The sequence below is a fragment of the Catharus ustulatus genome, chromosome 9 (assembly GCF_009819885.2).
Source record: "Catharus ustulatus isolate bCatUst1 chromosome 9, bCatUst1.pri.v2, whole genome shotgun sequence".
NCBI classification, from domain to species: domain Eukaryota; kingdom Metazoa; phylum Chordata; class Aves; order Passeriformes; family Turdidae; genus Catharus; species Catharus ustulatus.
This window is the reverse complement of record NC_046229.1, coordinates 3,791,869-3,805,709: the sequence shown is the minus strand read 5'-3', so window position 1 is coordinate 3,805,709 and position 13,841 is coordinate 3,791,869.

Below are 13,841 nucleotides of genomic sequence, written 5' to 3'. Positions count from 1 at the left end.
AAATACAAGAAAAACAAGGGTACCTGTCTGTCCAAGATTGTCGAGTCAAAAGTGCAGCTGCTGTGCCTTCTCAGCAAGAGAGGACAGATGCTTTCCTCTGTGCCATCAGAAACAGGGGATAAAGTGGGGTATTACCCCACTGTGGAGGGTTTGAGGCTCATGGATTTCTGGAATCAATCTTTCTCCTATCTGAAAGAAATCCACAGGGTTAATAGCTAGAGGCACACAGCTAAAATGTGATTTTGAGAAAAACAAGAACAAGACAACATGGTATTTTAACAGAAGAGAAAATGGGCTTGGAGTTTTAAAAATATCCTTCAGCAAAAAAACATAGAAGTTAAAACTACTGAGCTAACTGAAGAAGCCTCAGTATTGCTTTCTTCTTACCAAGCTTTTATTGCTGTTCTTTGGAATATAATTGGTGATAATTTTCTACTTGGAGTCTGACACAAATCTTACAAGTTACTAAAGGTACTTGGAAAACAAAAGAATAGACTGTTTTATTTCTCTTCATAAACAATTTGCTGTTGGAAACAGTGAAACCTCTTGAACAACTCCAAGACTTCAACTGCTTGCTTTAATTTCTCAAATAATCCTTTCCTATGGTTGTATTTTCTTCACTGCAAGTAGCTCTCTGTTCTTTTCTGCTTTCCCACTGTTCTGGGCAAAATGGTCTTAGGACAGAGTTTTAACCATTTAGCTGAAGAATATAGCCTTGAGCATTATAAGCTTTACACAGCACACCCAAAATTCACCCTCCACAAATATTCATTTAATACTGGCAGGAATTTTGATGATCCCCTTAACCTACCTGGGATTTTAGTATTTGCTAGAACACTTAAGAAAGAATACATGCACACATGCAAACCCTAGATGGAATAAATTTGATGAATAATTTGCATTTGTGGGGAAAATGCTTGCCTGGCTCCTTTCAAGGAATGCAGGCACCTTGAATAAACTTTATGCTCTGACTTTAGCAGGGGCTTGCTTACTAAATGGTACAACACAAATACATTGCAAAACTATAGGAAGAAGTCAAGCAATAAATGTGTGGAACAATCTGCAGGGCTTATTATTCAGCAAAGGAATTGCCAAACCTGGATTTTTTGACCAATGCCATGAAAAGAGAGAAAGGTAGAAAACATTCATTGAATGAACTTCCCTGCCAGATGTGTCAAAGTGCTGGCAGGGAACAGAAACACCAGCAGTGTGTACAGCTCACCATTTTAATTTTTTTATTCAATGAAATAAGAGGTGGGGTTTGACTTGTTTGGCACAGAAACTGCCAAGCTCTTACTCTGCAGAGATTGAGGAGTGAGCACAGGCCCTGCTGTTTGCCAGGGGGAACTCAGGAGCTTGTGCAGGTCTTTGAAATACAAGGCTTGTCCATTATCAAAAAGAAAGTGACTCTTGTTGCTGGAAAACACTGTAGTCCTCACTGGTCAGATTTCATTGAAACACTAAGAAAATCACTGATTTTGGTCCCTTTTTGCAAGAGTAATGGAGGAATTCTCAAATCTCTGCATTGATATGGAATGTTGTTCTCTGCAGTGAGGCTGTACTGTCTTCAACAGTCAGAAATAGGACTGAGAAGATGAAGCCAGGCTTCTGCCTTTTTTCTGCTTTTCTACTTTGTGATCATTTGTTGTATTTTAACTTAAGAATTTCTATTCAATAAGCATCATTCTCATGCCTCTCACAGCACCTTTTTTTGAAAGCAGAACTTTAAAAAAATTATAGTAATAATAATTGCAAATTATGTCAAAAGCTTTTCTTGTTTACCTGAAAGATGTCAGGTCTGAAGCAGCAGGACTTGTTTTGTTTGGTTGGCTTTTAGGCTGCAAAAATTAGTTTCCACACACTGTAAAAATTTGTAAAAGGGAAAGAGAAATGTTAGATCTTTTCCCTATCACCTTATAAAGTGTAATTTAGCTTGACAGTTTCATATACAGGGGAGAAGTGAGAGAAACAAAGCATTAACAGCACACACGAGTTGATTGTCTGGAGATTTGGTCTCTGGAGAGCAGAGCTGACACCTTGTGATGGTGCAAGTTTCTTTGACGAGTTGTGTGTAGTTCCAGGCTCCCTCTGGCTCATTTAACACCAGGAAGCAGTCTAAAAGATGGCTGAAAAATGTGGAAATCCACTCTACTGTACCAGCTCAGCTCTCAGCTCATCAATTAATAAAAATTCTCTTTTATGCATTTTTTTCTCAGTGTCTTGACATTTCTATTAATTTTCTCTATTTGTTTAAGTGTTGCAAGGAATGAGTTGAAACAGCATGCCTAAAGAAAAGAAAAGAAGAAAAATAAAAGTCAATTGGTCTTTTTGCTTTTGCTTTCACCTGTTTTAATGCTGGTGAAAATCCAGAGCAAGTTTTGATTTTAATCAATTCATTTGTGTAAAACAGAAGCATTGTGTTATTACAGATGAATAGCTTCAACCTTCTCATTCCTGCACAATTTCCAATTATGCAATATTTCTCTGCATGGCTTTCAAATATTTTGAATATCATGTCGTTAAAAAAAAAAAGCCATACTTACATAAGCATCAAAAATTAGGCAGTTCTTGTCTATCAGATAAAATGAATTTAAGTGAGTCATGAAAAGACCTCTTCTTCAGAATGGTGATGGTAGACAAGGCTGTAGAAGAGATTGCTTTGCAAGCACATTGACTCAGAGATATCCTAAAAATGCAAGATCCATCACAGATCCTTTTAGGCACTCATCTGCTGTTTTGCTTTTCTCCTCTTACTCCTCTATTAATTTGAGCCCCAGATCACCCCATCCATCACACCAGGGGAGCAGTAGCAGTTATGCATTTTCAGTCCTGCACTCCCAAACATTCATCATTGAATCACAGGACCATTACAGCTGGAAAAGATCTTTAAGATCAAGTCCAGCCATGAGCCCAGCACTGCCAAGCCCAGCACTATTCACTCCATCACAGAGCAGTACCTGGGGACCTCCCCAGGCTGCAGCACCTACTTGGCCCATCTACACTGGATTCCTTGACAACCTCCAGCACTCACTGGCTCGGTTGTTTCAGTAAGAGTATAATAATCACTTTAATTAAACCCACAAATAAAACATCAATACAGGTATTTCAGGAAGAGCCATCTTCCCTTTTGCAAGTTTGAAGGTGACATTGCTCACCAGGTTGTCATCTGTTGGTGGCATGACAATGGGACACCATTTCTTGAGGGGAAACCAGTGCCTAATGCTTTGCCTTCCATCAAATATTCTTTATTGGCTGTGTGTCTGTCATCGTGCTGGAAATAGGCAACTGCATCCTCAATGTTTTCAAACTCGAGGCTTTTGCCTCCTGTTATATAAATGTAAAAAGAAAGTTACCATGTGCTCTTTCCATCAACACAAATTACCAATAACATTTTCAAATTTAAGCAGATGAGACACACGTCTTCTGTTCGCCGTGTAAAGGCTGGATCCACTTAAAACCAACAGGAGCCTTTTCATTCACTTCAGTGAACTTTAGATCATGTTCCAAAGAAGTGACATGATTATTTTTTCACCCTCAAATATACATTGGGCTGTTCTTAGTAACAAGCCTGAAATCTGCAGACTCTCACTGCAGAAATTCCAAAAAATGTGAAAATGTTATGGTTTTTGCAGAAGAATTTCTATTATTTTTTCTGGGACACATGCAAAAAAGTCTAACCTTGCCTAGGCAGATTATGGGGGTAGGTTTAGCAAGGTAAACTGTGCTTATATTCTGTAGGTGTTGCATTGCATCCCATAGTTGAACTCAGATCTGACACAACATCTCACACTATGATCCATCTGTGATGGGGACCTTCCACCACCAGGAGCTGGACAGCATTCAGGTTATCTTGGGCAGCAGTCTGTGGAGGATCAGAGAATCATAGAATCACCAAGGCTGGAAAAGACTCCAGGGTCATCAAGTCCACCCATCAGCCAAGTACCACCTTGCCAACTAAACCATATCATGAATTGCCATGAATTGCCTGCTCATCTTTTGAACACTTCCACTTTTGGATGGTGACCCCAACACTTCTCTGGGGAGCCTGTTCCAATGTTTAACCACTCAGTGAAGAAATGTTTGCTAGTATCCAATCTAAACTCTCCCCTGGCACAACTGGAGGCCATTTCCTCATGCCCTGTGTATCCTACATAACAGGGCACAACTCCACAGCCCAGTCCTATGATACACATGCACATAAAAACTGAAGGCTGATGATAAGAATTTACATTGCTCTTCACCAAGAGCTACACAGCAAAATCCAAGATGCCAAATCCTCTCTTGCATCCAGTTTAAGTGTTTCATTTTGGGAAGGGAGGTTTTATAATGTTTATTTGAGCCTGGAGGAACTATCCTGTTAGCACACCAATAAATGTTGAGTGTAATACCACAACACTTTCTTGTACCAAGGGAATTCTCACAGTGCTTGTGTCTGCAGCAGGCAAGGAAAAGCAACAGCTTTCCCCCCTGAGCCATCCTGCCTGCCGTGTGCCAGGTCTGCATGAGCCCTGGGTCCTTCCAGAACAATATGTTAACCAGGAAATTGGAACTTTGGAGTAGAAACTTAATCCAAAACTAGAAAAAAACCCATAAAAACATGTACAAACAGTTCTTCAGCTGGTGTATTTAAAAAGACACACACACACACATATCTGTTTTGCATTTCTGCCTTTTTAATCCCCCTTATTGTGAGCAGGAAAAGGTGCAAGATTAGGGTAGCAGTAAAAGAGAGGAAAAAAAATCCCAAAAACTAAAAGGCAGAAAAGAGAAAAGCACTTAACTATTATCCTTCTTTCTCCACCCAAAACCTTCTTGAAGTACATTCCCACCTAAAATTTAATCAGAGGGTATATATTTTGATCAAAAAAGCACTTCAGAAAATACTGTTGTGTGTAGCACTACCTTTGGAGTACTCTTAGCAGAATAGATTTTATGTAAAACATTGATTCTCTGCAAAAGTTTGTAGAAGTATGTTCACATGAAATATCCACAGGATTTTTCTTATCTCAGCACCATAAAAATTGTCATTTTGTAACAGACTCACTGCCCAGTCACATTCTTTCAGACTATGTAAGCAGGGTAAAAGACCTCAAGATCACAGTGCATCCTTCTGTTCTCACTCTGGGAGCTGAAATTCTCTTCACTTGTGGAAATGTTGCGAGATTTTATTTTGCAAGTCATCAAAGAGCACAGAGTGTTTTAAAATAAAAAGCACCTAAAAAAGTCCAGAAAATTGTCGTGTATTTAAAGGCTCTGCACATACAAGAATCTCCAGACTTGAATTTTCCACATCCTTAAACTTATTTGTGTGTCTAAATTCCTTTTTGCTTAGAGGAGCTAAATGCAAAAATATTTGGAAGGATGGGCCTTTAAGTGAGAGCTGTAACTTCAGTAACACTGCAGGGACTGCAGGCACACTGTCATTTACCTCCTGAAATTCCAGGCATTTCAACACTTAAAACCCTGTGGCCTGTTAAATGTTTGTCTTATCTAACCCTCAGAAGCCTTCAGAGTTTCTCCTTCAGCAGTCAGAAGGTTTGACTATTGCCCAGTAAACAATAGTGCGTCTCATTTGCAGGGAGATAACTCCACAAGCAGAATTAACACTAACAAGTCCAAGGTATATTTTTAAAACACTCATCAGACTTCAAAGAACCACAGCTCCACTATCCCCAATGTACCTGCAGATGTATTAACATGCACTCAGAAGCACTGTGAGCTCACACAGTGAAGCAAGACCATATATAACCCTTCCAACCCATGTTCCATCCAACCTTGGGAGCTTCAGCCTTCACACTTCCTTTTGAAAAATGGGCTGCAACAGGAGAACTGCTCATGAGCACATTATCAGTTGCTTGAAACTCAGCCTAGCAAAACAAGCAAAACAAACACTCCCTGAAAGATTAATGCAGCATTTTCTGACTGGCAAGCTTGCTTTGGATGTAGTACAGCAGTGCTGGCTGCAGACAGCCAGGCTCCATTACTTCATAGACCTGTCTCGCAGCAGGAGACACATCGGGTGGCAGGTACCAATCCTCAGATCACAGAGATCCTGCTGAGTGAGGGATGTCATGGGCTGTGCACAGCTCTCCAAAGGGGTGAGCTATCCCTGCAGCAGGGGGTTAGCAGTGTGCAATGTTACTTTATCGCTTTGCTGTTTCTGCATCTTCAGCATCTTGAGCGGTGTCTGTAGTGTGCAAGGGTAAGCTGCTGAGCTTCTGAGATGAACATAGACACAAAGGCAGCTTCACATTGTGTTTGTAGTCCTTCCCTTTATCAGGACATACATCCAAACATGTTCTGTTTACAAATAGGAAAGCCCAGTGAATCTTTGTACTCGTAGTAGCAAGGGCGAGGGAATTCCCAAAGGCAGGCGAGTGCACACACGTGGGTGTGTGTATATATAGACATCAAGTAACTCTTGGATGCATCAACAAGTTACTGGGATAATGCTAGAGAATTAACAGTTAAACACAACAATTATCTTCTAAGCTTTGCCTCAGACAGTCAATAATCTTGTCCCAGTTAATGCAGCTGGCAAAATTCCCATTTGAAAGGGCAGGATTCCCCATTAGACACTTGAACAACTGCACAAAGAAAGGTGATACACAGGTTAGCATAGATGCACGGAACAATCCAGCCATGGATTTCCCAGATTTTGGCTCTTGTTTTTTATTAGTTATGTCATTTAAGTGTAGGAAGGCATGGCATGGATGATAAGCCCTGGAAAACTTCAAAAGTTCAGTTTGTGCTCTTTAATCTGGACAACTGGAATTCTGAATAGGAACAATGTATACACTCTCCGCAGGGGAAAAAGCCCACGTGGTTTTTTAATTCACAGAAGTGACTCTGTGTGTAATTGTGGCCATAATGACTTCTGATTAAGTCCCAGGTAGACAAAATATCTCCATTAGCAAGCTAATCCTCCTCTACTTTTTATAAAGAAAATTAATTCAATTCAGATAGGTAATCACAGGTACTTTTTTACCTAAAAATGGACAGGGGTTGTGATAGACCTCTGTTTTCTTCCTATATCATTTGTTCATGGCAAGGCACTGACAAGACACTGACAAGATCACAGAAAGATATGAGGTGTCCAGGTACCAGAAAGCCACAACTTTGTTTTCTTTCAAGATCCATTAAATTCTTCCACATCAATTTTTTCCTTTGTTTTACTGCCATTTTGTAAAGACACATTCAAGGTGCAAAACAAAGCTAGATAAGTTGCAAGCTAAGACAAACCCTTGTTAAAAATCTAGGCACTGTCTCTACAATGAATTCTTTGAAGATTAAAAATAAGCTTAACCCAACACTGTTTGTTTTCAAATCTCTCCTTCTACTTGCATTTTTTCAGATATTCAGGTAGATGCCCCTTCTCCCCTGCCACTGCTTGACCTGAAGCAGGGAGCAGTGTGTCCAAAGCCATGCTCCATGCAGGCAGACTGTACAGGAAATGAAAACTGGGATTCTTCTGCCTGCTTTGTCAGATGTGCCAAGCAATTCGTGGAATTCCAGAGGCATTTGTCCAACAGGAGGAAAACCTGACTCCAGCTTCCTGATCTGTACATGAGGAACAAGTATTTCTATGATAGTCTCCAGTTCAGCAGACCTGAAAGCAGAGGATTTATTGCACACAAGATCAAGAAGCCTCTCCTTTGATCATTTATACAGCGGTCTGTGAATGAAGGCATTCAGAGCCCAGCTCCAGCACACTCTGAAATATTCATGGCCACAGCCAAGAACAATAACCAAGAGTTGGTTGGAGTGCAGATCTTCTGCTGGGGGACGTTACACGGCAACTTGGTTGGCTTTGGTGGGGAAACAACAGTTTACACAAGCTAAAAATGTAATCTTTTTTCACATGGAGCTCTTCTTTGTAAACCACGCTTTGATACACATCTGTGAGCCAGATAATAAACACTTCAGATAAATCACTGGAAGGTTTAGAGAGCTCTACGTGCTCTCTCAGCCGTTCTTTACTCAGAAGTTGTAGAGCAGAGGCCAGAAGTCAGCGCTGATTATACCTCAGTAGCAACTAACCATTATAAATATCAAAGTTGCACTCATTTGGACAATTTTTTGAACCCTTCTGTTCTCTTCCTGAAGAGCTCTCTTTAGACTTCTACATCCTTTATTCTGTGGTACTTAAATACTTACACCCCATGCTCAAGTAGGACTGGATATCCCACTGAGCCTTGAAACATCAAAAAGAACTGCCAGAACATTTCTTTCTCCTATAAATCAAACAGACAATGCCATGATGCCCACAGCAAGTTTTCCTCATGGGTCAACCCCTCATTCAGCCATGGCCTGTCCCAGAACTGGGACAGAACCTGCAAGTTATTGTCACCTTGAAAGGAATCATTCACACAGCCCAAGCACTTGGGGTTTTAAGGTGTAGGGAAGTCCCAGTCAGCTGGAGCTACCCAAGGACATCAATATTTGTCAAGAAGTTTTCTTTGACACTTAGCTGAGGTGTAGTTCTGAAGTGATCTTCCCATAAGAGTTACCACAGCTTTTAATTAACAACTGAGATTTTTCAGAAAGACGTAAAATATGAGGTGGTGGACAACTTCCAACAGAGGTGAGCTTTGGAAAACCCTAGGTGGCAAAAAAGGCACGGACAATAATCACCTCCAACTCAGTATTGAAACACAAAAGAGGGAACTCCCTTAAAATTTAAGTCACATTATCATAGCTGAGTTCCCACCTCTAAGTTCTCAGACTCACACAATTTTCTTCCAAAAACTGGTCAGCCATTGTCAGTATTCTTAAATTCTTAGTGGTAATCAAACTTTTTGTTAAGATAAATACTAACAGACTGGTAAAGAGAAAACCACCATTATTTTACCAGCCAAATCCAACAGTGTTGTCTCAGGAGGCACCTAAAATTTTGCTTACGTAAGTACTGCAGGTTAGAGCTCATACTAAGACAATCTCAACAACCTTTTAAGCTTCAGTAGAAAAACTTTCATGTTATAACTTTATTCAGTCATTAAGACAGCAATAATTTAAGACAGGAAATAAAGAGGAAAAAGATTGCCTTTGCACAAGTTATTCTATTAAGGACTGGAATATTAATCTTATTGAGTACATGAGACCCTGTGCAACCATGGAAACCATGGCATTGGATCCATTCAGCCTCCAAAGCTGAGCTGGGGCCTATGGTTGCTATGAGAGGATATAGCACACACCCCTCAGCAGTTCTGGTTAGAAAGTTCTATTGTGTGTTTGTCTACACTTCATCTCAGCATAAAGTTATTTGTGGAACTGAGGTTAAGGAGAGGGTTCTGAAATCTGAAAACATACCTTTCAGATTAATTTGGGAAGTCATATGCTCTTTCACAACAGTTTGGGGCTTATTTGTGACAATTTAACTGATATCTTCCCTTGTTCTGAAAAGATAAAAAAGGATATAGTGAATTTGACATGAAGAAGTTGGAGATTAATTTATATTCCAATAGCATATAAGTATCTTTTTCAAGCTCATCCTCAGCCCAGACACCCTACAAACAGCCTGCAGGAATTGATGGTATAAAAACATGCCCCTGGATAATGGTTTTTTTTTTAAATTTAATTGCAAAATTTAAAGGAAAAATATAAATGTAAATCTTCTGAAACATAATAAAATCAAAATTCAAAATTTAATCTATTATCTTTTCTAATTGCAAGAAAAATTACACTAGGAACAATAACATGGCAAATAAAACCATCATGATGTACAATGATAAAGCCTGAAAATCAAATAGAAGTTTTTTGAAAGGTTTATGAACTCCCAGTTCATTGAATGACATCTGTGCAGGCTGCATTGGGAAAAAACTTTCCCCATGGAAAACATGGAATTCACCTAAACCAACAGGACACTTTTGTTTAAAGTGACTTATCAAGCCTTCAAAGCAGGCAATGATCTCTGCACCAGCTCCTCTGACAGCAGCTCCCCCCATACCAATTTTCCACACCCAGGGTGTTATCCTCAGACCACCTCTTCCTTCTCAGCATCAGAACAGTCCCCTACCCGAGCCATTCATATTCCAGCTCTCTGTGTCACTGTCTCATTTAGAACTACTTTTCCTACCTTGCAGGACCTGCTCTCTCTGGAAGATCGAGCCGTAGTTTGGTCTCCGTAACGTTCACCATCTGTCCCCTCTCCGTGCTGATGTCTCTGTACACCAAGACAAATTTTGCTGCTTCTACATATGCAGGATACACCAGAAATACCAGAATATCCAACATGAGAAAACTGAGCAGAGTTTCAATCTTCTGAGTCCAGGTGCCTCCTTTAGTGTGGTTGAAGTGTTCAGCAGATGACAGTGCTTGTTTCTGGGAGTAACAGTCAAGAGCAGCCTTTCTGCTCAAAAAAGGTTTGGAATTGCTTCCAGCTTTACCAATATCAGAAGGAGTTTTGATTCCTATTTCATTTTAAAGTCTATAAAAAAGCCAGCCAGTTTCCTCCAAGCTGTTGTGGGCACATCTTGTTTGGTGTCACTCAGCCCAGTGGGTATGGCTGAGCAGCTCGCAGGTGTCGCAGGGCTTGGATTGGTGCAGGTCAGTAGTTCACCTGAGAGATGTTCAGCTCAGATGGAGGTGGCTCCCCTGGCACTCAGACAGGCTGAGGAGCATGCTCCAGAGAAAGAGCAGGCAGAAGATGTTTACCTGAAGATATTCAAAACCATACACTCAACACCAAAAATGGTTATTTAGCCGTGGCAGTAGCCAAAAAATTATCTTGTAAATTCTTCGCTTACCTAGCAGAGGTTTGAGTACTCTTCTTCCCTTGTTTTTGTTTAGTGGACCATTATTTTGGAAGACCCAACTCCAAGGACAGTTTCCTGCTCTATGCAAGACTCGTGTCCTGGACAAGAAGCCAAAGTGGTTCAAATCACCTTTGCAACAACAAAGGCTTTGTGGTAGCCCTGGTTCACAGAGAGTGGAGCCACATCCATGGAGGATATCACATCTCCTTAGGAAAGTGTTCTCTAAAATTCCTCAGTGCCTCCTTTTTCATGTATGACTGTAACACCTGCATCCTACTCTTGCATCACACTTTGCTCTTACCAAGCAAAACTATTGGTGCTTAAATGCTTTCGTAAAAATGCTTTTGGAAAAGTCTGTGTGAGAAATACCAGGCAAATGCTCAACTCCTGATTTACAAATCTCTTAGCCTGAGCATTTGTCTTTCATTTACAAAATAGATATTCTTAGGAAAAGCAGAAGTTGTGAATGTGCAGGAGGCAGCAGGAAGAATATCGGGGTTGGTGCCCTGGTTCAAACACCAGTACAGTCATGAACCACTGGAGACACCAGGGGCCCTGTTTTGGGCACATCTCTGTTGTTATCTCCAAGGATCTGGATTAAAGGGCTGCCAGGAATTATGGATCCAGACATCCACTACTGGTTTATCAGATATCTTGGCTTTGGGATAATGCACACCAGAATCCTCACTTTAAGCCAAGGACAGAACCAGACAGGTGTCTTGTGGATGACAAGGAGCACCAAGGGTCACTCTGCTCATTCAGGATCAGCCTTACTTCAGAGAAAAGCTCAGCTGAAGATTCTGTTTGCAGCATGTTTGCAATTATAGCCTTAAGGTTTCAGAGTATGAATTACTGTGGTGACATGATGAGGCAGAGAGAAATGGCAGTGACCTGCAAGCTACTGTTTGGAAGTGTGTTAACCCATTCCTACCCATAGCCATGAGTATTTCTCATGGCTGAAAGCACATTGTACAGGTCATTAGGTGTCCTGCTTTAAGTAAGTGTTTGGGCCCTTTGAGACACACAAGGAGAAATACTTTTAAAAAGTAAAGATAAGGAACATAAAATTTAAACCAATAGTTATTTATGATATCCAAGCAGTTTTAATAATAGAGCTCTTACTTTCTACCCAAACCATGTTTTACCCAAAATTGAGTAGCTCTTAAAAACTGCACTTACCTATCAAGAAATTGAGAGAGAAGCTGCCATGTTTAGAGGAAGAACAAAGCTTAGAACTTTTACATTAGTGCTTAAGCAATACCAGAGTCTCTCTTGGCTTTCTGATTTACTCACTATAATTCAGCAGACTTCCTCACAGCAGGAAGTAAATCTCCATTCTGGATGGCAAGATCTCCACTCTGCTGAAGTCAGAGTAACTTTTTCCTATGAGATACAAACCAAAAGAGGATTTAATCTGCTTCCAGCATTAGGCTTTTGCTTCTAGATGGGATTTGGCCATGCATTTATATTTTAATGTCTGACACTCTTGGAAATCATACATGTTCCAAACTTCCAATCAGTATGTAGGGATGGCAACTGTGATATCTGGCCTAGGTTCAGATGCTCCAAACTCCTTTCCCTACTATGCTCTGTACATATTCTTAGGCCCTCAGAGCTACGTAGGCAATATGGATTATTAGGGAAAATAACTTATAATTTAGGCCAACACAATCTTGGCCTATAGAGCATCTTATAAATGTGATATATTTACATGATTGATGTAGTATATAAAACACATTAGCTCTTACTGAATTTAATAAATGCAGAGAGCTAGCAATATCAAGATAGATTTATGATTTCCCCTATCCCTTGTTTTACCAGTGATAATCAAAAAGACTACTTGATTTAGACCATTTAGCTGACTTTTTTTGTTGTTTTGTAGTTAATGCATATTTTAGTATATTTTCCCTTACTTTTAACAAAATTGTATAGGTGCAGACTCACATACAAATCAAAAAGTTGCCTGACTGTTTATTGCATCGTTTTAGGAACATGTTGGTGTATCTCTATTCTGGAAAACATTTCACAGTTCAGTGATGGAAAATAGTTTGCACTTCATTTGTGCATGTACTAATTTTAGATTAAGCAGGACCACATAAATCCTGCTGAAAAATGATGCAATTAAGCCAGACCTATTTGTAAAAAGGACAACATGTGGCTGTAATTATAATGGCAAAGCATTCAGTAACACATTGACTTATTAGTGCGCTAAGAGGAGTTTGTGCAACATGCTGAGTAAGTCTTTACAGGAATAAATCTTAATATTCCCCCTAAAGCCATTAGAAACCATCCTCTGTTGCATTTCTGATCAACTTCCAGGGTGATTTGCTTTTCCAAAATGGTCAATTTTGTTGTAAGAGTTGCAGTCAGTGTGTGCTGTGCCTACTGCTACAGTGGGAGTAGCTGTAGTTGCTCCATTTGATTTTTTTCAGAGCAAAACTCTTGCCCAAGAGCGACTGGATGACTGGCATAAGCACCAAAGCTTTCAAGTCTATCTATTTAGGTGACCAATAATCTGTAAAGATTTATAGAGCTATACTTCACAATGCTGTTGCAGTTTAAATGAGGATTTTGATTTCTCAGCACATTTCTAAACCCTTGGGAGCCCCTGAGAGCGATCAGTGCCTTCACCAACACCACCTGAGGTAAAAACTGGCTATACACTCCTTGTCCTTATCCATGATGACAAAGGCTGTGTCCACTGTGAAGCCAAGGAAGGGAACAAGCTATGTTTAAGACCATTTTTAGCTGTTTAGAGCTAAATTCAATTTGCCATCTGTACTTCAGCAGTAGAAATCTGCACTGTTGTGCAAGCATCCTTCCCTTCCTGCTGCCCACAGGTCACACTGTCCCTTGTGGTGACAGGACAGAAGTGTCCTAGGCCATTCCATCCAGGACATTCCCTGGGACAGGGACTAGTAGTGATGCAAGTTTCTAATTCTCACGTTCAGCAAAAGCCCCTGCATTTTCAGCTCCACAAAGTGTGTACTGAAGGTGAGGACCACAGGCTCAGGTCCTCATTTGAAGTGCAATACACACATACCAAAACTCCTGTACTGAGCTTTTTGGACAGTGGTCTTTCTATCA